The sequence below is a fragment of the Phasianus colchicus genome, chromosome 8, assembly GCF_987193195.1.
Source record: "Phasianus colchicus chromosome 8, bPhaCol1.hap1.1, whole genome shotgun sequence".
Taxonomy (NCBI): Eukaryota; Metazoa; Chordata; class Aves; order Galliformes; family Phasianidae; genus Phasianus; species Phasianus colchicus.
In genome coordinates, this window is record NC_143443.1 from 3,085,908 (window position 1) to 3,109,900 (window position 23,993).

At 38.2% G+C, this 23,993-nt stretch overlaps 1 long non-coding RNA gene across 2 annotated transcripts; it reads left to right on the forward strand.

Annotated features, from left to right (window-relative positions):
- Positions 1–846: 846 nt before the first annotated feature.
- Positions 847–19,943, forward strand: LOC116234783 (uncharacterized). Of its 2 annotated transcripts, XR_016468633.1 has the most exons (7): positions 847–884; positions 4,016–4,199; positions 5,209–5,256; positions 6,439–6,550; positions 6,873–6,988; positions 11,513–11,617; positions 19,869–19,943. It is a non-coding gene; the product is annotated as an uncharacterized LOC116234783 (long non-coding RNA). The 2 variants fall into 2 exon arrangements; XR_004168198.2 differs by lacking the exon at positions 4,016–4,199 and having other exon boundaries at positions 857–884.
- The last annotated feature ends 4,050 nt before the right edge of the window (positions 19,944–23,993 follow it).

Genomic DNA, 23,993 nt, shown 5'->3' on the forward strand with positions numbered 1-23,993 from the left:
GTGTGGGCTAGTTTCATGGAGAGAAAGGGGGATTGAGACTGGATGACTGACAGAGCTCAGAGGGGCTCAGAGTCTAGTTGGAGGACTCTAACCAGTGGTGTTCCCTAGGGGCTGGAGCTAGGTTCAGTCCTCTTCAATGTCTTCAACGACGTGGATAAAGGGATAGTTTCCAGCCTCAGCAAATTTACTGACAGAACCAAACCAGGAGGAGTGGCTGACACATCAGAAGGCTGTGCCATTTAATGAGAGCTCAACAGGCTGCAGAGCTGGGTGAAGAGGAACCTGACGAGGTTCAACAAGGGCAAGTGCAGAATCCTACACCTGGGGAAGAATAACCACACACATCAGTACAAGTTAGGGGCTGGAGAGGAGCTCTGCAGAGAAAGACCTGTGTGTTCTGGTGGACAACAGGTGGGTCATGAGCCAGCAGTGTGCCCTTGTGACCAAGGAGACCAACGGTATCCTGAGGCTGAGAGTTCTGAGGCTGTTCAGCCTGAAGACGACTGAGAAGGAATCTTATCAATGCTTATCAGTATCTGAAGAGCAGGAAAGAAGATAGGGCCAGGCTCATTTCAGAGGTGCCCAGCAACAGGACAAGGGGCAACGGGAACAAACTGGAATACAGAAAAGAATCCGTTACCTCGAGGCTGACTGTCCTGGTTTCAGCTGAGACAGTGTGCAAAGCTCTCCAATGTTGTGGGAGCACAGGCAGGACCACTCAGCAGGCCAGAGCCACTGCATCTATGGGGCAGCAGCAAGGGAGTGGCAGAGCCAGGACAGCTGCCCTGAATTACACGAGAGATTATTGCATACCAAGTGACATCATAGAGAAAGTCATAAAGCCGCTGGGAGTTGGCTGGGGGCTGGCTGTTGATCTGGAGGTGGTGAGTACTTTCATTTTGGATATATAATGTACATCGTTATTACTACTTTTTTTGTTTCCATTTTCCTTTTTTGTCATAGTTGATATTTTTTATCTGAATCTACAAGTCCTATGTTGTTTCCAATTCTTCCCCTCACTCCACAATGGCTGTGTGGTGCTGAGCTGCTGCTGGGTTAAGCCACAACCCAGCTGCTGCTGGGTTAAGTGATGGAACATTTGAACAGACTGCCCAGAGAGTCTGTGGAGTCTCCTCTGGAGATATTCAAGCCCCATCTCGATGCCTACCTGTACAACCTGCTCTAGGGAACCTGCTTTAGAAGGGGGTTAGAAAAGATGATCTCCAGAGGGCATTTCCAACCGCTACAATTCTACAATGAATAATACTCAGAAATCCAAATAAAATACATGACAACGTGTTATTAAAATTGAATTTCCTTGCTTGAAAATTACAACCAATGGGCTAATTAGCTTATATCTTTCTAATAAAGAGTGACAAATGAAGCCAGGAAGAAATCTGCAAGCACTGCTATTCAGGAGGGAATCTGTAGGAGCAACTTTCTTAATCAGAATACTGTGGGAGGGCCTGAGTTATGCTCATGAAGGATTCAAGCTTTTTGACTTTCAGCATCTGACTTATGAGTCAGAGTTAAGAGTACAACCTCTTAGTACAACCCACAGATACTCCAGACCTCTGCTTTTAATCTACTGAGGTTACTGCAGGTGCATCATAGGGCCACCTGCAGGAGAAAAACTCCATTTAAAGCTCTCCCCACCAGCCATCACTCCTTTCTTGTTTTGTTTTGTTTTTTTTCCAGTGGATTGGAGAAGCGTTATATGGGATTTCAAGTCCAAAGCTCACTTTCGTTTCACACGCCCAATGGCTCTGAAAATAGTTGATTTTTGCTACACACTCTTGTTTCCATGTTTACACTGCACAGGGAAATCATCTCTGAGTGTCCAAGGCAGCAGACTGTACTCCTGCCTGAATCCCAGCAGATCTGAGCAGCAACAGCATGTTGGTTCCCTTTCACTGGCTGAAGACCAAGAGGAAGAAGAACATCTTAAGGAGGGAGTCCCACTGCCTCACCGCAGTCAGAACAGCCTTCAAACACCGATGCCTGCCTTTCTACCTCACATTTTGCCTTGGGGTCTATGAGGATCCAGCTGTGTTTAGAAAAGAAGGGCTTTCTCACGTCTTGTCAAACTCCCTCAGCACTTCTCTTCATTTTCAGTTGGCAAACACGGCCCCTAACGCAGAACAAGGCCTGTCCTGTGATCCCATAGGCTCCCGTTAGCCAGCTGCCTGCCCGCCAGCAGATGTGTTGGCACGATCTGTGCAGCACTCTTCATATGCAACTGATGCCCCAGTTTAGAACTCAGCATCTCCTGAACAATCTCCACTCCCCCCTCTCCCCCGAGGTTTTGCTGCTCACATTTCACTTTCTAAACACCTCTCTAGGCCTCAATCCCGGGTCAACTTCAGAAACTAATTAGAAACGGCGAGGCCTCTCAGTCCTCCCACAAGTGAATTTCAGTCATCCTCTGTTTACTTTAATAATATTTTTTTTTGCTAGATTAACGGAACGTCTGTTCATGTTTTGATCCATTACTTGGAAAATTAAGCAATTAAAACGGACAACATCTGTGGACAGCGATCTATCAAACAGTTTCAGGAACCGAAGTGTAAATTGAAGCCAACACCAAGAGCTGGAGGCTTAATGTATCCACAGTGGGGAGCAAGGGGGAAGTAAAAGAGAGAGAAAGAGAACAGTCTTCAGAGAACCCAAACCTTCTGGCAAGTAGGAATGGGAAGATATTTATAGGTGTGATGAAGAAAAAGAAGAAACTATTACAGCAGCTTTAGAAAAGGGATAAATTCAGAAGACTAATTGTATTGCAATCTCTGCAGAACAATGTACTCATTTAAGAAATGCAGCATTACAGCAACAGAATGCTGATTTGGCTTTAGTTTGTCACTGAATTTAAGCTATGTGACACAAATGCTGAGGTATTTGGCATTTTAAAATGTTTTAGGAACAAATGCAACATTACTCATGAACAAAGTCACCTCTTAAAACCAAACGTGATTTTGCATCACCTTTAGTAAGCAACTAGGTTGTAGACTGTTGACAACTGTTTGGTTTTTTTTTTAAGAATAAGCTTTATTTTCTCTCTGCAAAATTAAGAGGAAATTACTGGTTCTCATGGATCTTAATAAGAATTATATCAATATTTGATTTTTTTTGTATTAATAAGTCCCTCTCAAAAACAACAGAAAATCCTGTATACTGAGCTGTAATTTTAAGAGACAGCAAAGCAGTTAAAAGTATCAATAGTAAGTATATATGGTAATAAATAACCTGGTTTGGGTGGTAAATATTTAAAGGTTTATCAGGAGATAGCTGAACAATCATCCCACTATCAAAACCCAAATCAATGCTGAGGAAAAACAACATTACTCTCCAACTTTGGTAAACCCTACTGTAATATGGGTCAGTGCAGCCTGTCTGCTCAAGAAGTGAGATGACAAGGAGATACAAAACCTCAATGCATTCTCTGTGGAGGCTTGAATCACTGTTCTGGCACTCTCAGAAGCAGTACATCAGGTTGTGCTGTTACAGACTGTTTTTTTCATGGCACCTAGAGCCAGCTGCTGTGCCGAGAAGCACTCACAAGACAGTAAACAGTCCTGCAGAAGGAAAACAAGGACAACTTTCTGCATTTTCACCTTCACAGCCTCAGTTCTGCTCCTGTAACGTTCCCTGTACAAACGAAAGGGGAGCTTTGGCACTCTTGCATAATAACAGAGTTAAAATACAACAAACAGGAAAGCATCTAGTGGAGTACATCTTAATTTTTATGGAAAGGGGAAAAACTAAAGGTACAGAATGGTCTGGATGCTTAACTCAATGTGCAAAATCAGAATATCAGACCAATCTTTCCTCGCTCTGGATGGAGCTGAGTTTTGGTTGTTATTTCCACTCTGAAGGACTCTGCAAGGCAGACATACTATTTACACTACTTTTGTAAAAACTGTTTACAAATTTGAGAGCTTCACACCAACTTGATTTGGACAGAAATTTCTACCCGTTCTTATTTTATGTATTTTTTTTTTCCCCCCATGTCTGACAGATGCTTGATTCAAGCTAAAATTTGTAACGCCTTACTTTGGATTCTGAAAGTGACTACAGATATTCATTCTGTATGCATCTACTAACTCACTAAGGTATCATGACTGAACACAAGGAAATGCAAGTATGCATGGTCAGGACAAGTGCAGAACTCCTGCTGATAAACCAATCTCTCTTGTATCCCGGTATGTTGATTACTTTCTTGTCTTGCTCACTCAATGCACACATCTTCAAAAGAAAATACAGGTAGTGTCTTTCACTGCATCCCTTCTTAGCACAGCTGCTAGTCCTTTCTTGCTATATTGCAAACAGTACCTTACATATAACTCCTTACTCTCAGTGCCACTGCGCACAGAGTGTAGAAAATAACTAAAAGATTGTTAAGTACAAAACATGAATGGCAATGCATTTATGAAAGCATCTCAAGAAACAACAGAACAAGGGTGAACAATAATCTTGTTAATACTGAAGAACTCCCCTTCCAGCACCTGAGGAACGTGTTGAAGCTAAAACTCCCAGTGGAAGACCCTCCATGCCAACAGGAAGGTGGCACTCAGCCTAGCTGAGTGCATCACAAACTCCATCCTATAAGAAAAACAGACACGTTTCCAAAACAAGAAAAAAAAAATGAATAGTAATATATGACATATGGAGACTGAAGAAAGCAAGATGCTGAAGAAAAGCACTGTCCTGTAACAATTAATGACTTACAAGGAGAACAAAAGGTCATTGCTGTCAGTCCAGAAGAACCCAGGGCCGTGGCACGGACCTGACCACAAGCATCCCTTCCTCTCTGCATCACACACAAGCTGGAGCTGCATCACACAGGAGGACCAGCTGGGCATGCTTGTGAGCACTTATAAATTATATTGGTGAGAAAATGAACAAGAATGGGGAAAATCAATTTGTTTAGAAATTCTGTAAAAATAAAATCACTTTCCTTAAGTTCCCACAGTTAGCTTTGTCACGATGGCTTTCTGAAAGAACCATCAGATTCTATTTTGTATAAAGTGCAAGAAAGTGACATTTTCTCAGTACCTCGAGGCTTGCAAGCAACTGATAAACATTTACTTTTACAGTAAGAAATTAAGCTTTCAGAGTCTGGTGTGTATTATATATTTACTTTAATTGGTCTGATTTTAGCCTTGTTAAATTTTGTCTAATTTTTATATCTTGGACTTTTATTTGTTGCAGAGTTTCTCATAAAAATCTGCAAACGAATTACAAACTGCGGTTAATGAGGTATGCATAAACCTTCTTTTTTTCTTTTATCATTCCTACCATCTGCTTTGGTTGTTTTATTATCAGCTCTAAGCTAATAATCTACCTACTTTATTTCCCATCTCACTTGGAAAAAAAATAAAAACTGATGCAGAAATCCAGAAGAGTTTTTAAACTGTTGTGTTTTTTTTTTCCCCCTGAGTTTTCCCTGTGTACCTTATGATCCAATCTGTGCTCTGCTATCTCTATCTCCATTATAGAATAATAATTCCCAATTAAAAAAAGTAATAATAATAAAATAATTTAAAAAAACAGCACTAAATCCCACATGAAAAAGGCAGTGCAGCAACTGCAAGATTGCAATCAACATATTTTATCCTGATTCCCCGTTGTTATTAACCAAGAATACTTTTTTCCCCACTATTCCTATCACATTCTTTATTTAATACTCATTTGATTCAGAAACCTGGCTACAGATTTCTAGATAAAAATCAGCATGCACCGCATCAGCAGGTGGATACCAGCAGACACAATGATAAATTTAGCCTATCCAAAATAGAATGGGAAATTTACCTCATTAGAATAAATAATCAAGGTCTTCAGAGTTAAGCCTAGCTCTCATTATATTTTAATCTCAAAGCCACCCAAATAACAAGGCCGTTCATTTCGAGGACTCTAGTTCTCAAACTGTCCTTAAATGTTTTTATGTTTATGTACCATAGCTCAAAAAATAAAATATGTTCATAATTAAAATACAGAAAAAAATGTGTGTGAGATTTCAGAGATCTCCTCAGTTTGGGCTATTAATTTTGCAATCTGAAGAGCACATAGCAAAATGTACAGATTGCTCAAATAGTACAGTGGGAACAGCAGTGTAAGTAACCTGGTACGGACACGTCAGCTGAGTAAAACTGCCCCTGAAAAACCCCATCACACCCACAGTGAGTCTAACTGCCATCTCATCTGTGTATGCCAAAGGGAAACTGAGTATTTCATGCCTTCATTTCAACTTAGAAACCTGAAGATTGTAAGTAGATTCTAAACAAAGAGATAACAAGGGAAAATGAGACTGGTACCTGTTGTTAGAACAGATAAAAGCCAAGAAGATAAAAGCAACTTCCCAATATCTGCAAAAGATCCCACCTGTTTCTGAAATTACCTTGTAACAAACCAACACTCAGATTCTTTTTTAATTCTTAATAGACAAAGCCTGGCTGATTTGGAAAAGCTGCCCTAAAAAAAACACAGAAAGGAAATATTTCTGTATCCAGTTCTAGACAGCTGAAGAACAAATGAACCAACTCCAAATCAACAGGTAAATTAGCTTTACAGATGGCAACTGTAAGAGCCTAAACAACCCTAATTTTCATAGTATTAAAAAATTCTGTATTTAAAATACATTCTTTTTATTCTCTAGTTCAGTGTAAACACTGATTCTAATTTTTATCTGTATGTCCATGAATTACAGTCATGTAAAATATTCATCTTCCTCATTTATAGTTCTAAGTAAAAAGGTCCACATTCCTAATTATTATGTTCTTGTTATTACTATTGCTGCTTATAAATTGTAATTTATGAAATGTTTCCTATCTTTTCTGCTCCCCTCTCTGCTCCATTTCTCTCCACTGCACTGGAAGAATGGTATAAACAGGATGAAAAATGCATATATGCCAAACCCAATTATGAACTAACTTTACAGAAGGGTGCAAGCTTTTCTCAGCCAGAGAAATCATCTGAGATTTCTTGTAACCTTGTAAATCTGTTTGTTTTGTATTATTTTGTTGGGTTTTTTTGTTTGTTTGTTTATTTTCCTGTTTTTCAAGGCTAAGAAGAACAGGTGTCCATATGATCCATTCTGTCTAGATCTGATCCACAGGATTGTGAAATATATAGTCATGTTAGAATGCAAGAGAGCCCTAGGTCGGTATTTCTCAACTGCACTGAAGAAGTGCTTTCACTTAAACTGGAAAGAAAGGATTAATGCATACCAGTGTGACCATTTCTAAGTTAACACGACTACTTCAAATTGCCCCGACAGTACTGGGAGTCTGCTAAAACCTGGGAAAACATTCAATCTTCAAAATGAGTCAAATATTTCTTTGGGACAGGGGAATTCTACTGAATTAAAATAAATGAAATATCTTTATTGCAGTAATCACCTTGGATAACGTTAATCTCTCAGAGAACAAGGTTCAAGAACAGTAATAATTGAACCAGAATCTATACCTTAAAATCAATCAGGTCATAAAGACATAGTTTTTATGTCTTATTTATGTGTGTAAAAGGATTATTTGACCACTGTTCCCTTCAAGTCTGATATTTGATTCAAAAGAATTGTTTCTTCTCTTACGGAACTGAGCTGAAGAGTATTTGTTGCTCTTTATGATGGGAAAATTGACTTGAAGAGAAGTAGGAAAAGCCAGCATCGAGAACTAGGCTGTATTTACTGTGAATTTGTGAAAAAAGTACTGCAAAGAGAAAAGTAAACAGTTAAACACTTGTCTGAAAGACTTATCTGGATCACTGCCAATTCTGTACAATAAGCTCTATCAGGACTTCAAATTTGAGCAAGGATCATCTGAGTAAAAATTTTCAAATGCAAGCTCATGTGAACATGGTGTGATGTTGAAAATTGATACTGATCAGAGGAAGAAAACAACAAGGCTTGGGAAAGACAGGGATCTCCTAGAAGGAGTCCAGCAGGGAGCCACAAAGACGATGAAGGGCCTGGAGCATCTTCTCCATGAGGAAAGGCTGAGTAACCTGGGTCTGTTCAGCCTGGGAAAGAGAAGACTGAGGGGAGATCAGATGAATGTTTATAAATATCTAAAGGGAGGTGGGAGGCAAATGGGTCAAGCCAGGCTCTTCTCAGTGCTGTGCAGTGATAGGACAAGGAGTAATGGCCTAAAACTTGAACATAGGAAGTTCTGTACTAACACACGGAAAAACTTTCTTACAGTAAGGATGATGGAGCACAGGAACAGGCTGCCAAGAGAGGTTGTGGAGTCTCTTTTTATGGAGATATTCAAGACCCATCTGGACGCCTAATGGTGTAACTTATTATAGGGAACCTGCTTTAGCAGGGGGTTGGAGTCAATGATCACTTGAAGTCCCTTCCAGCCACTGTGATTCTGTGACTGATGTCTGCCTAAGGCATGCTACATATGAAAGGTGGCTGGTAAACCCCCTGTTATGATCCTGTGCATTTATATGCCTTAACCAGCTTTGCTTTCTTACCTTTTTTTGTGCTCTGATATACATTACAGTACATCAATAACTAAGCAGTATGCGAAGAAGACTGTCCATTTCCCATGGTTTCTAATTTGCCATTTTGTGTTTCAGAAAGAAAGCCCACCTGAAGGAATTGTGTTCATTTTTAAATGTATTCTTAATATGATCCTGTGATAAATAGAAGTTGGTGATCCCAGGAATAGAAGCTAGAAACCTGAAGAAACATATATGTACCTGATTTAGGCCACTCTGAAGTCCACAGAAAGACTGTGGACAACATTCATCTCTTCTAAGTGCAGTGATTTAAAAGTTGTCTGGCCTAAGGTGCTCACAGAGGCCTCCACAATCAAATACAATTCTGCCTCAGATTGTGATCTGTTGCATTTTGCATGCGCCAATCTCGCTCACTGCTGATTATGAAGAGGACCCAGATGAGTGCTTTAGGTCAGGCATCCAACTTGTAAGACCTCTGTAGTCAGGCAAGATCCACTGCTATTGACTAAAATGGAATGGGATTCAATCAGAAAGTGAAGCCACACAGAATTCTGTGGCAAGAAAGAGTCTTGATTTTTGAATCTCCACCTTAGCCAATAGAGGACATCACTCTTTGCCACAGATGAGCTTTCATTTGACAGAGTCCTAAAGCAGCATCTCCCAGTCAAGGAAACAACAAATCCAAAATACATCTATTACCAAAAAAAAAAAAAAAAAAAGAGCAACTAATACACACGTTAACTGTATTTTTCCTGTTAAAGTCATTAACTTCTACTACTTCTTTTTCCTGCTTAATCCACATTTCTAACATGTCAAGCAAAGGGTGCACAGTTTGTAAGCAAGGTCCATCAGGCTTTCTCCTGGCAGCTGTTAGGACACCTAGATAGGGCACTCACTCAAATTTATAAAGTAAATGCTCTTACTGCACTTCGTTCACTTCAAAATGATAAAATACTAAGAAGCTCAAGAGAGGACTAAAAAGAATGTTTAAATAAATATATAGCACAGCACTGCAGGCACCAGCTGTGACAGAACCTACCTGTGTAAAGGATATACTTTTCTGTCCTTACCTCTCTCTTGTCCATTTGCTAAGGTCTGCTTTACAGTGAAATATCTCAAGAACAAAGCTGTCACTTGTGTGATCCCATTCCACACCAGTTTTTCCTTGTTCCCAGCTACAATTCTGTTCTACAGTTCCCATTAGTCCGTTTAACTTGCTTCCATTCAGATCAGCTTAAACCACAGCTGCGTCAATAAAGCCTTGGAAGCAGTTCAGAAGCAGTCTTCCTGCCATACCATTATTGGTAGTCACTGACAGTTTCAAAACTTCTCCCTTTTCTGGATAAATGCCTACGTATATTAGAGAATTAGTGAATATTAGTTCAGATGAGGTTGTGGTTTGAAGAGAGGACCCTAACTGCCCAATTTCAGTTTACATGAGAGTGAGGTCCAGTAATGCATGGACTGAATGCATTTTGGAGGCATGCTAGATGAAGGGAAACATCTCCCAAACTGGAAACACTTCCCAAACTAGCTAACAATTCTTACCTCTTCAACTTGGCTCCAGCTGCATCTCATCACCTGTTCATACCTCAGAGTTAATTCTCTTACTTCTTACTAATACTATTTACCATGAAGCTCAGTCTCCACAGCCAAACTAGGAGCAGCCAAAAAAACAGCAAGTACCTACATCCCTAAAGGTACTACAGGTACCACCATCCAAACAGCTAGGTTTAAAGGAGTGACCAATTCTCAAAGTAAAACAAGGTAAACTGAGTGAGGCCTTGGCCAAGTATAAAGTGACAACTAAGAAAATTCATAATTTTAAAATATACTTCCTTTAAAATATACTTCTTTTAGTATTCATCCACTTTAAAATATTAAATGCATTAAAAAAATTCCCCACCAGCAACAAAAATATTAAATGGGATAGAAGCCATAGTGACCACGTGAAGCTAATCTTTAACCTCTCTGGTCCTGATTCACAGAATTACATTTGTGTTAAATGAATGCCCTTTGATTCAGAAATACCACCATTCCCGTAACAGAAAAAGTAATCAGCTGTGTATTTTCTCTTTAATTAACGAGAGATTTGAAAATGTGCAAAGTATTCATTTCAATTTTCCTTGAGCTATTAAAGCAGTTGTATAAATATATCACATAACGAACACTGCAGTACAGATCTAGTCCTTACAGCTCGACTATGAACGGTGCTGTGAGGTACCAAACATTGATATGTTTGCATATAAAGAAAGGCAAATTAAAAAAAAAAAACAACAGTTTATGTCAGTTAATGAAAAAAACAGTATTTCCTTCTACCATTACTGTAGCACATGCCTCATGGTACCTGGTAATGCTGGTTCAATTCATATCAACCTCAACACAGCCTTGAAGACCCCATGCAGACTCAAGTTGAGATGATTATAGAAGCCTACACTATATTTACATCTGAATTACTCATCTATGGACAATTCCAAAATCACAATAGGCCCGAGAAGCATAGATGTGGGCTGCTCCAAAAGTAATGCCTCCTGTTTTTTAATGTATTGGCCCACAACCAATCCATCAGAAGTGGATGCTGGCCATATGGCAGTAGAAATTGAACCTTCCCATCAACATTCCATTACATTTTGTTGCTATGTGACAGATGACAGCAGAGGGGCAGTCTGACATGGAAATGAGGATGAAACAAAGGAGTGCCAGTGAATTCCTCCATTTGGGAAAAATGGCATCCACTGACATCACATCTTGCTGAAAGTTTATTGAGACCAATCAATGGCTATCAGCACAGCGAGGTGGAGGGTGGTGTGTTTCAGCAGCAGCAACAGGGTCACGACAGGCAAGCCACGTTCCAGATGGCCACCCACTGCTGTCATACCTTGAAATGAACAACTTCTCGATCAGCTCATCCATGCTAATTGCATAATGGTATAGACTAGACAATCTTTGAGGTCCCAACCACCCCAAGATTCTATGACTATGTTGAAAAATAGTGTTTTGTAGCTGAGAATTTGCTCTCTCAAATAATGATACCGTGCTTTTTCTCTTTTAGAAATAAATATGAAGCGTCAATTTTGAAGCCACCTACATATTTTCCATCCATTAACTATAATGGAAACTGCAGATTATCAACTCTTCTATAAATATTTAGACTTGGGTAAGAAGTGCCTAACAAAATGGTGATTCCTTTTTTTTTTTCCTGAATTGTTAACAATTTTCCTCCCACCACAGATAAGCCGCCAGTGGTGTCATTCTGACACAACTGTTTATGAGATTAGAAATCCTGCACTATTCAGGTAAATTTTTGCAAGGAGATAAGTTGTACCATCAGGTAAGTTACAGCAATTCACTCTATCTGCTGCTCAGCAATCCAGACTGTGATTGTTTCTCAAACAAGTTACCTGTTACCTCTGTGATCAAATGATTCTGAGCAGACGCTCGTATCACAGAAGATCAGTTTCATCAATGCAACCTATGCTATTCCTTGAAATATTGCTTCTCCTAAATGCAGATCCTTTAAGTACTTTGGGTGATTACAAAAACTGGAATTTCATCAGGATACAGGCAGACACTGCTGCCAGAGTGATCTATCCTCTACAAAGCCCGCTAGTGTTTTGACCACTAGAGAGATGAGTCAAAAGGAAGCTTTGTGTAAAGGATCATCTACTTAGGCACCACAGAAATCTCAAATGGGAGAAGATACTAAAACGGCTCAAAAAGCAGAAAGCAAAACCACAAAAATACCATGGCTGCAATTGTTTGCTATTGAAGGTTAACAATACTGCTGTATTTGTGAGTGAAATAAAATGAGAAACTAGACAAATAGCAAAAATAAAATACTTTGAGATCTTCTTCAACCAAACTGACTTGCCAAATAAGTGGAAGAGGGAAAAAAAAGACATCAAAAACAACAAAACAAAAGAGAACAGAACAGAGAAGTAAAGTAAATGAGGTGAATAAGTAAATGAGGTATTTAAAATGAGAAATAGGAATTCATGCTCCTGCTTGCATTCTCTGAATTATTTTCTAAATTAAAATACATTGTGTATCACAGCTCTAGGTTTCCAACTCTGAAATTACTCCCCTCTGACTGAAGATTTTACACCTGATCTTGGCAAGTTCGTCAACAGAAAAAAAATCCAACAAATTGAATGTCATTGAACTACACCTGAAAGCAAGAGGTTTCAGGTTGCTTCAACACACAAACCTTGCAAATGGAACACAGCTGCCACAGCAAAAAGAAAAAAAAAAGAAGTGAAAATAAGGCCCTGCTACGCTAGGTGCATAAATACAACATATTAAGCAGATACACTATGACATAGACCTTATATTAAATGCTTTTGCATATGCATCAATGACAGCAATATTGTATACTCTTCTGTCTCTAACAAAACCAGCTTCACTGTCCTTAATCTCCAATTATGCAGCTGTCCTCTCCCTTGCCCCATAAAGAAGAAAGGAAACAATAGACTAGATAATTAGAGGTTAAGAACTTCTTCAATGAATCCTGAAGTTAAAACTTCTACAAGAGGACTCAGCTTGTAGAGCTCCAGAGTACCTCAACAACTTTCCTACACTCAAGATCAGAAAAACGGGGAACAGTAACAAAATCAGCAGAAACAGTATTCTTCTGCATCATGAAATTAGCCTCGCTCTAGGAAATACTCCCTCACTGTCTATATAGAAAAACATGGTCTAGTCACAGAACAAGACAGATAACAAAAACTGCCAAAAAACTTGAATCAGTTAGTAAGAATATACTTGCATGTATATTCCAGAAGCATTAGAAGAACAGCTGCCAGTACTAGAGCTTTGTTAAAGTTTACAATGAGTATTGCAATTCATCTATTGTCTTCTGTAATCGTTCTGTGCTTATCCTTGGAGTGACCAAGCGTTCACACCAGCGTGAATTTTGTCTTTTATAATAATTTAGTTCCTAATCATCTGGATGAGTTCTTCAAATGGATGGGTGAATCCCACATGGATGTGCCCCACACGTAGGTCTGTGTAGCCCATACATGCTACTGAGGTTTCATCATTGGAGCAGCATGATACATATTCCAGCACATGCGGTACCTTTAATACAGCGTGTGCCATTTTGCAAGCCAGACACCAGTGAGCACACAGAAAGTAGGCGACGTTCCTTCAAAAGCCCTGAAGTAATTTACTTTCTTTTCAAGTCAGCTCAATTCAATGGTGACTCACACCTGCTGCTAAGGTAAGACAACTGCATGCCACCTCTGGTGTGCTGGTCAGCAGAATTTACACTCTGTATCTAGAAGGTTTTATGCTGAAAGCCTCTGGCAACCTGACAAAATCCAAGTGATACCAAAACAGAGCTCGGAAGGGAACTGAATAAGGAGGCTAGAATTCCCCCCTGCTCATTCTACTGACCAGAATCCACCTGGATTTCTAGTAGTTTTTATTACTCCAAGACGATCCAACTGGAGCAAACCAATAATACTGTCACATATGTACAGCACTAGCCAAACGATACTGATTAATGATAGCATCTATGACATACTCAATAGCACACTTCACATTTTTCCAGTGACTCCATAAATAAGACTATGATTTGACAGAATACCAAGTTTTATCTTGTATTCCAGCTTTGGTTGAGTAAAACATTCATTTCATTTATCAAGCCTCAAATGCTGAAAATGAACCGCGTATTTCAACTTAATTGCAATTGCAGCCCTCACGACTTTTTTAAATGTATCTGAAGAATACACTCCTACATTAAGTTTTCATAAAATACTGGCATTTGTGAAAAAAATGGATTTATGCTCTTTTTTTTTTTTTTTTTTTTTAGAATTTAACTTAAAGCTTTGAAAGTGCTTTAGCCCCTGAATTACCTCCCCACTGCTACATTTAATGATAATTATTGGTTTCAGTACTACTTTACAGCATGTTCAATCTGACAAGTCTTCCATTTACAAAGTACAAAATGTAGTTATTCCATAATATGATATTGCCTATTAGAAATGAAAGAAATACAATTTAATTCAAATTATATTATTAATTTACATCTACATATAGATTATTAACTGCTTTTGGCTTCTCAGTTGGGAAGAAACGATAGGAAATATTTTGATTTATGTAATAATTAGAGAAAACCCAAGGTTCTTTCCATATTTAAACTATTTCTTCTCTGAAGAGTGACTTCTTAGACTTGCAGATTCCATATTTCTCACCTGAACACGGAGATAAAAAACATATTGAATTCCAAACGCAAACACGTTTTTTCTCAATTTGAATCCTGCAAAATCCATCAAAATCCAACTGGGCTTGTTAATCTTCCCAATACTGAAATTCCAAGTCAGACGAAAAATTACACAATTTTGAAAAAAACAAAACAAAACAAAACAAAAACAAAGTGTATCTAGTTGCAGATTCTGGGAATATTTGACATCTAGATCTTCAAAGACTTAGAAAGGAATTACTGCATTAAGTCAAGAAAACAGAGAACGTCTCTCCTTTAGTGAAGAAGTGATACTTGGCTTTCTAATTCAAATTTTTACTCTAATTTCTTCTTTGGAAGTAATTTTCAAATAGATTCAGAGATTCATGCTACAGAAGCAGGTAATTTGACAAAGTGCGAGCAGAATAACAGAAGTTGCTCTTTCTTAGCTCAGAGGCATTTATTCCATAAATGACCTTTCGTCTTATTTATTAATGAAGATAAGAAAACTACCCAGACTACTAAAAATATAACTCCTATTTAGGCTTTTATTTTAGGCTTTTACTACTATTTAGGCCTTTGAAGGAAGAACGGAAGAAGAAAGGAAGAAAGGAAGAAAGGAAGAAAGGAAGAAAGGAAGAAAGGAAGAAAGGAAGAAAGGAAGAAAGGAAGAAAGGAAGAAAGGAAGAAAGGAAGAAAGGAAGAAAGGAAGAAAGGAAGAAAGGAAGAAGAAAGAAAGGAAGAAAGGAAGAAAGGAAGAAAGGAAGAAAGGAAGAAAGGAAGAAAGGAAGAAAGGAAGAAAGGAAGAAAGGAAGAAAGGAAGAAAGGAAGAAAGGAAGAAAGGAAGAAAGGAAGAAAGGAAGAAAGGAAGAAAGGAAGAAAGGAAGAAAGGAAGAAAGGAAGAAAGGAAGAAAGGAAGAAAAACACCACAAGAGTAATGAATGAATTGATTACAATACAGAAGATGTTTTCACTATTTCAGGAGATTATCTAACATGAGAAAGGTAGAAGGAAGCTCCTTCTCTCATTCTGATGGGTGGCCACCACAATCGCCTAATATCTAGTGATCCAGAACCACCCTTCACACAGGTCTTACACCTTCCTCTTCCACTTCACTGATACTTATTCCACTTTTTTTTTTTTTTAATTATTAAAACTATACAACTGCACTCAGCCAGTGAGGGTGAGCGCCCTAAGCAGGCCATGCTTGTAGACTTCTGCCTGACAGACCTTTTGACTCACGCACTCCAACTCTCAGCATGCCCTGCAGCCTATTACTCTGACTCAGAATCCACCTATTTTTTTGTGTGAAGACATTTGCCATGTCTTTTTGCAGGAACTAGAATAAAACAACTCAGTGCTGGAATACTGGAGACTTGCAGAAATGTTCATACTTTCAGTCAGAAATGGTACAGGTAAATAAGGCATGACATCCATTTTTTTTGGTATAAGTTACTTCCCTTTGCATTTAGCACACACGCAGAGTCAGTATGAATCATTTTGCCAATACACCATCTAAGATGACAATAGAAATGTTCATCCCAGTATGATTTCGGACACATAAAGATAGGTTGTAGGCAACTACTGCTACCTCCACATGAAAGATTTAAACACTGCCCTTCTCATCCTCAAGTATCAAGTGAAATGTTAGCTGTACTCATTTTAGAGCACAGTTCTCTGACCTCTCAGCACCGGTTCTCCAAACTGCTAGGATGGGGCCAAAAGAGTCTTTAGGAGATGACACTGAGACATACTATTCTACTGTGAGTGAAGGACAATCAGTTTAATTGAGAAGTTGCATCTGTCTGCAATGAGGAGTGGTCCTCCTGGAGACAACAGCAATCAAGGATGACATCAAGAAGTGTAAGGTGGCCTAAATAACCAAAAGCAATTCTGCTCACCCCATTGGTCATAGGAATTTACATTTGTTGTAAGATTTCAGTGCCTATCATAGTTTGCTTTTTACATCCTCCTTTCCCAGAGTTAAAACTATAGAGAGGCTGGGCACTGCACATGTAACAAGACATCCACAGGTGGCAAAGTGTGCTGTGCAGGTCTGTAATATAGGAAAGAACTGAACTTCGAAGGATCTATCACACTCAGACCTAAATGACTCTAATCTTCCTTTTTTTTTTTTTTAATTAGTAATCTTCCTTTTGGACTGCAGGGCTTATAGCACAGAATATTTTTGACAAGGCTTAATTTTGTGAGATGAATTTTCTGAGAGTAACAATGTCAGGTTCAGCCCCAGATTTGAAAATTACGCAGACCCAGAATCAGGAGATAATTTAATGAAGAAGCATTAAAATCTGAAGTATGTGAGAAATACCAACCAGAACTTTTAAACTGGCTGCAGAGGCCTTCGTTAGTTTGATTGTTTCCAAATACAAGCCAGACATTACTTTACTAATACTTATCCGGGCACAGAAAGTTCTCACCTCTAATTCATAGCATCAGTGGATAGAATCATAGAATCATAGAATGGCCTGGGTTGAAAAGGACCACAATGATCATCTGGTTTCAACCCCTGCTATGTGCAGGGTCGCCAACCAGCAGACCAGGCTGCCCAGAGCCACATCCAGCCTGGCCTTGAATGCCCCCAGGGATGGAGCATCCACAGCCTCCTTGGGCAACCTGTTGTCACCACAACTGGAAAATACTAAAGGAATACACAAAAAGAACAGCATTTGCTTTTTTATTCCACTGATTACTTTTTGCAACTATTTTTATGTGCTAAAAGTTTGGTACAAACTGCTGTCCCTAGTGGGAACTTGTATAGCATTAGCCTGAAGTACTGAAACAGTTTGCTAAACTTAAGGAAACTTCTCCAAACTTTCTGAAGACAAGAGAATAGGTTGTTATGTCTGCTAAAAAACAAAAAAAAAGAACAAAACTCTTATCAGCTCTGCTTGTGTACAGCAGTAAATGCGCATCTTGGGCACCTTGGGATATTTCAGGTAAGACAGCCATCTCCAAAAGAAAATTTTTAATGGAACCTAATTGCTATAAAAACAAACCTCAGTTCAACAGGAGATAATGTAAAATCCATGCTATACTATAAAACAACAACAACAACAAAACCAACTGTACTCAATAACTACTGCAGATTCAAGACATAAAATAACATCTGTAGCTTAAGTAAACTGCACTGTGTAGGTAAAATAATTTACTGCTAGTACTTTTTCTCTGAAGTTCTATCCTTCTCATTTTAGTCGTAAGTAGCTTTCAAACACTTATTTTCTCCAGAGCTCTGGGCAGCTTATGTAGAAGAATTTCATTGAAAAGTCAAAATATGTTGTTAAATACCAAGGTCGGTGCTTGAGATGATAACCAGTTTTTGTATCATTTCAACAAACTGAAGGCAACTTTATAGTACCTGGTTGAACAACAACAACAACAACAACAAAAACCAGCCACAGCTTCAGGTGCTGTTATAAAAAGGAGTTGCAAGGCAAATCAGTGCAGAAAATCCTAGTATACATCACTGGAATGGAAAACAGTAGCTCTGATTCTAACCAGAACAGATGCAGAAATTGGAATTCTGTGTTTGGAAAAACTGCAGAAGAAATTGCAGTAAGATTAGCTGAAGAGATGTTCAAGCCAATATTTTGAGACTTTGCCATGTACAGAATGCAAATCACATATAAGTTGATAATAGCACATTATTACTACAGTACTAATACTATTACTAATGTACTAATACTATTATTACACATTGAAGCCAACTGGTATGAAAAATCGCAATTCTAAATGCAAGGAGCACGTGAAGTCACCCTTTAATTGTGCCATTCTATCACTACTCTTCTTATATCCACAGATTTTCAGTCTCAGGATTGCAGTTGAGTGGTAGTTAGTGCTCCCATCTCTTCACTGCTGATGGATTAGGACAGACTACTAAACAGCAGCTTGCTCCAGCTTGCACTTTGTTGACTTGTTGCACAAGGAGCATCACTAAGAAAATGCCCACAAAAAAAATCACATCTTGTTTCTCCTCACAGTGCTTAAATCTCCTTTTCTCAGGCAAAAATCTCTGGCAAACTGTAAGTCTGGAATACTAACTAATTGAATAGTCAAACAAAAAGCCCACTGAAGTTGTTTTTGCCAGTTCTGATTTGCTCTCTATGGCAAATCTTCTGCATACCTCACTTTTTGTTTCATTTTTCTCATGTCTTTTAAGGTAACCATTAACACAGGTAACAGCAAAAACAAACACAAAACAAAACCTTCAAAAAACACAACACAAACTAGACAGTACACCAACTCCAATACCAGTTGAAAATGCAGTGATTTTGATGATGCACATTGTGGACACATTTTTCACAGCTTATAACCAGAAATATTCAAAATAAAAGAAGCAGAGAAATGCAATTGTATGGAAAAAAAAACAAAAAAAAAACCAAAAAAACTCTTTTTAGAGTCAGCATGTCAGTCTGTGATATGCTGTTTAAACCAAATCAAAGAATTCTGTCAGTTATTTCCTAAGTTGCTGTGCAATTTTTCTTCCCCCAAAGGTGAACTTTCAGAAACAGTGACTAAACAAGAACTACAGAGAGGTGCTAGGTTGCCAAAAGTGCAATAAATGTTAAGAAATCATTCAAAGCTGATATTAGAGTCTTTTTTGTAGGATATTGTAGAGATACCAACATAGACTTTTTGCAGGTTAAAAGCTGATAGTTATTCCCAAAAATGAAATATGTATTTTTTACATTGTTTTTGTTTGTACTACTTTCTTTGCTATTATAGTTAGTTAATTCTCTCCCATATGCCAAAATGTAGTTTCTCCATTGCTGAACTGCAGGTGTTTTCTGTGTAGAGCTTTGGCATCAAACCATAAAGCCTATTAACTTCAGCTGCTAACACTTTACAGCATTTGTATCAGCTATACATCTCACGGATTCTGTAATAACAAAAACAAATACTGATTTCATTTTCATCGACTTGACTTCTTGAATAGGGAAAACATGCCCTATTTGCTCCGTTGCAATCCTGCTTCTAAAGCATATGCTTTTTAAGTTTTGTATACTCCAAGCAGCATTCCAGAAAAAAAGATATTAAATCAATACTAATCAGAGATTTAAAAGTAAATTTGAAAATTACTAAAGCTTCCAAGACAGAACATGTCAATATTACTGCTAGATTAGGACATAAATCAATTCAAAACGTCACATAACTTTTTCACTCACCATAGTTGTTGTGCTGACATTATTCAATGTTCCTTTCCTAACAGGTGAGGGTAACTCTTCCAAAATGTGAAAATATTCCTGAAGGTCTTAAGACAGTGAAAGAACTGCACTTCATATCTCTTACGATGGAGGGGAGATAACAATGGAGCCTTTTCCTAATAAAAAAAAAGGAGAAATGATAAAATGAATGAAGAAGTGCTTTACAGTTTGATAACAACAGAAAAATAAGAGTTAACAGGAATAAATTCTTCTGACTGCATCACTTCTTACTGACATAGTCAGCAAATGGACTGGAGAAGATTTAACATGAAGCAAAATGTTCTGTATTGCTTCAACGCTGCATTCAAATGAAGACTGATGGTTTTAATGTGGACTAAATGGTAGTAGAAACATTATTACAGAGATAAAATACAAACGTGGAGTCTCAGAGTGTCCAACATGAATAGAGTTTTACTTAGGGACCCACGGTAATACTTTGGAAAGAATACACACAGAACAGTGCTACTGCAGATTTGGTTGAGAAAGTAGTTTTGAATCCATAGAGGATTGCATGCAGTTCTCGATTCTTTCCAGAGTCATAAGCCAGAAGACAGCTTGATGAGCAAATGTTGAGGGATCAAAAGTCAGTGAGGTGAAAAAGAGCGGTAAATAAGCAGGAGAGCATGGAGTCTATTATGACATTGAGCAGTTTATAAATAAAAAGCGCTTACATTTAGATAATTCCACACTTGAGCATTAGAGGTAAAATGGATTAAATGTCATTAGAATGAAAGATTGCAACATCTGTTTGCAAATGTGTAGTAATGTAAGATTACTGAATTCTCAAAATGCTTTTCATCGAAATAGTGAGACTTCAAAGGTCCCATAGAATCTGTGCTGTTGTCTAAGGAATCTCTTCCAACTTAATTCTGTATCCTGGACAGCATTCAAAACTAAACTGTCTTATATAGAAAACCTAAGGTACGTATAGGTTATATAGAAAACCTAAGCTTCTTAAAGATTTTGATCACCCATACTCTTTTCCAGGAGTTGCATAAGTGTCTACTCTATACAGAAAATAGAGACTGAACAGAGTAAGAAGATCAGTCCTTCCCTATGGTAATACAAGAGCTGCTCATCTGCCTGGGATCCTGGGGTGAGGAGGAGAAGTAAGAAAGAGATACGTCTGAAAAAGATGGAAAAACTAAGGTAGGGGATGCTGATATAGGAAGTAAGTTAAAGGTAAGAGAGCGAAAGAGCTGAGCCATCATCAAGCTAAGAGGAGTGCCATAGTGTAAGTGAAAGCCAGAACAGCCGTTGTCATTTCTTTAAAGTCTCCCTATAACTTTGAGCAGGCAAAATGGCAGATATTCAAGGACACTCCTCTTATGAATCAGTACATCTGGAAGTCATAACCAAAAGCATAACTGTGAGCAAAAAAATGGCAAATAATTACTTCTGAGACATCACAGTTGTGATTGGTTTTTAAAGAGCACATTAAAGATATAGAGAACTTTTACATTCAGAAGCTCTTCAAGAAGTTTTGGTAAAGAACACAGTTTTGCAACTAACTGCTGCATTTCTGAAAACCATCTTCAAAACAAGCACAGAATAATTCCGAAATTACAGAAGGGTAAGCATTGACTGGCATCATGTTGAGTCATCTTTGCATATTTTAATAGCATTCCTTCAAACAGTCCATGGGTTCCTCTGCTACATTACACGGCTGATGCTGTCTAGAAATTATGGAAATAGAGCCCATGGCCCATGTCTCACATATACTGCTGCTAAATTAAGCTCTTTGTGACTTATTGTTTGCTTTAAAAAAGAGAAGAAGGAAAAACTGTGGTGTTTCTTCCCCCCCTCTGTTTAGGGGAAGGATGATTTTAAAATAAGCCTTTATGTGGTTATGTTCTAGAAAATCTAATTTCAGAACTGCAAACTGTTTTTACTACAGCTGTTCAACATTAAAGACTCTGTGTTTAAAGGATTATATTTGTAAGAGCACATTGCACGTAATCACAGATATCAAATGTAACTGTCTCATGCTACTTTCCTACAAGTATTTACTGAACTGCATTTTGTGCCTCAATATGGGATTAGCAGAATCCAATAGGATCGTATCTTTAAAGAAAAATCCTTAAATTGTTTAATATTAATATAGGAACTGGGTTTAAAAAAAAAATAAAGGCAAAGAACAGAACGTAAACTTAATGGATTGGATTAACCTCAGTTGAGAATTCTCCTAGGAGAAAGCACTGCCGACCATCAGAATGCTGTTCCTGCAGTACCATCATGTTATATATATATATATAATGCAGGAAAACACAAGTGTTACCCTGATAAACTCAAGACTTCCATAAATTGCTATGTTGCCAACAGATGCGAAGGTGTCTTGGCACTGCATGTACCATTCACACCCTCAGCAGCATCCTACCTGCAGCTGTTATGGCCATCTTAGCTTTGACAAGCAGAGATTATCTTAGAATGAATGAATGTTGGTTCAAACAAATACAACAACTACACTGACAGAATGTCTTACGATGTTTTTGATGGCTATGGGGTTTCACTACCCAAAAACAGCCCATAGCCAGGTATCACCTTCATTCGGACTGAGGTTGAAAAACAACTTTTCTTAAAGTAAATTCAGATCAGTTCAGGTCAGAATGTCCTCCCCAAGTACCAACAAGATCTGAAAGTTGACTCCCTCTGTTTTTTGTTGCCAGCTTTCACGGAAAGCATTATTTTCCTTTAAAACAGAAAATTAGGGCCCACTGTATTAAAAGAACATTTTCGCAATTCTGTCCCCAAACGCTGGCAAATCTGAGACCTTAGGCCAAAATAATTCAAATTCATAAATCAATTTGTTCTCAATACTAGATAACTCTTCATCCGTGTATCAGTGTGGTGGTTCCTTCTTTTCACCCCAGTTTGTTTCATAAACAAAGGCAAAACAAACACTTCAAAAAAAACTGGGTTTGGTTTAGCCTAAAAAAGACTTTCTCTGCCAACTGAAATCATTCAGTAGTATTGATCTAAATTCACAAGCTGTTTTGGAAAAATGAAAAACTCCACTTGAAGCCAGTTTGCTTGAACAAAACTGACCAAATTCCAATGAGGTAACCTTTGAAAAATCCCTCCCTTTTGGCACTGCAGTAAGAGATAAGAAGCCAGTACTGCTGCTTTCTAGTCTTCTTAACATACAGGACTGGAGCAAGTATAACAGAAGATAGAAAACACCAATATGGACGACCACAGGTAGGGAACAACTGCTATTGTAAGAGCAACTACCTAAATTGGTACTCAGCAGCATGAAGGAAAACAATGAATAATATCACAAAGGTCAGTAAAATTAAGGTAGCGGACAGAAGGTCAAGAAAAAATCATTATTCACTGTTTCTCAACTATATGAGCTATGAGACACCCAATGTAATTACTGTAAGCAAAAGTAAAATTAACTACCTTTTCATACAATCCTACGAAGATCATGTAAGTCTTTGTCAGGGAAGGGAGAAATGCTAGTAGGTACAAAATGAATCAGATACTGGAGAGATCTGTCCACCTCTATGAGTCATGACAGTACTGAGGTCATTAAATGCCAGAAACTGGAACAGCCAATCACTCTTCACATGACCTTGCCAAGATTCTTTCCCTGAACACGTGCCATGGGCCACTCAAACAGACACACACTGGATGAAGTGATCTTTGGGCGACAAAGCAATTTTCCATAAATTAAAATAACAGTTGAATAAAAGCTTCAGCAGACCATCAGTGCTGCTTCCAGCAGCATTTTGCTCTTTTTAAAGGTCACGATATATTAAGCGAATGTATTCCTCATTTTCTGAAACACATACAGTAGTTCCCAATTATTACGTTACCAGTCATGCTACTTTTATCTTGCATTTACTTAACAAAGGGTTGAGGTGAGAGATCTATGTGAGCTAATGTATTATTTTCTTATAAGTTGAACTGAAAGGATACCAAGACATTCACAATATTAGATGCTTTGAAATCACCTGCTGATTTCATAGATTTCTTTGTAGTTTACACCCCTGTGGAATTTATGTAGTCATTGCCACCTCCTGTTACACACGCAGACCTCAGAAGGGACTGAAACAAGGGCAACTAATGCATAATGTGCTGCACCAATAAGTAGATACTGTGCAGCTGGAAGCTGGGCAAAAGTCATG